The sequence below is a fragment of the Seriola lalandi genome, unplaced genomic scaffold (genome assembly GCF_002814215.2).
Source record: "Seriola lalandi dorsalis isolate HSWRI2012SDOR001 ecotype SW California unplaced genomic scaffold, Sedor1 jcf7180001972733, whole genome shotgun sequence".
In the NCBI taxonomy this organism is placed as follows: domain Eukaryota; kingdom Metazoa; phylum Chordata; class Actinopteri; order Carangiformes; family Carangidae; genus Seriola; species Seriola lalandi.
Window position 1 is genome coordinate 1 of NW_019443401.1, and position 413 is coordinate 413.

At 49.2% G+C, this 413-nt stretch overlaps 1 non-coding gene across 1 annotated transcript; it reads left to right on the forward strand.

Moving 5' to 3' along the window:
* The first annotated feature begins 47 nt into the window (after positions 1 to 47).
* On the forward strand, positions 48 to 239 carry LOC111651338 (U2 spliceosomal RNA). Its single transcript, XR_002760500.1, has one exon. It is a non-coding gene; the product is annotated as a U2 spliceosomal RNA (small nuclear RNA).
* Positions 240 to 413: the final 174 nt, after the last annotated feature.

A 413-nucleotide genomic window follows, 5' to 3' on the forward strand; every position in this document is an offset into this window, starting at 1 on the left:
GAGATTTGTGCCAAGAGTGTGACTTGGACATCAGACACCGGGAGCTCATCGCTTCTCGGCCTTTTGGCTAAGATCAAGTGTAGTATCTGTTCTTATCAGTTTAATATCTGATATGTCCTCTATGCGAGGACAAACATATTAAAGTGATTTTTAGAGCTGGGAGCTGAAAAAGGGGCTTGCTCCGTTCGCTCCACGCATCGTCCCGGCATTGCAGTGCGGCCGGGTACGGTGTAACCTTTTTTCGCCTTGTGGAAAACCAAGCAATGACACAAACACAGAGTTTCACCTGACACTTTGTCGTTGGCTCGAAGAAAGGAAGTCGGCTCCCCCTGCAGTTTTGAACCCGTGACGATCGTGCAAACCCACTCAACGGACATGACCGAATGCGTAACAGCATTGTTGATGGGCCATGG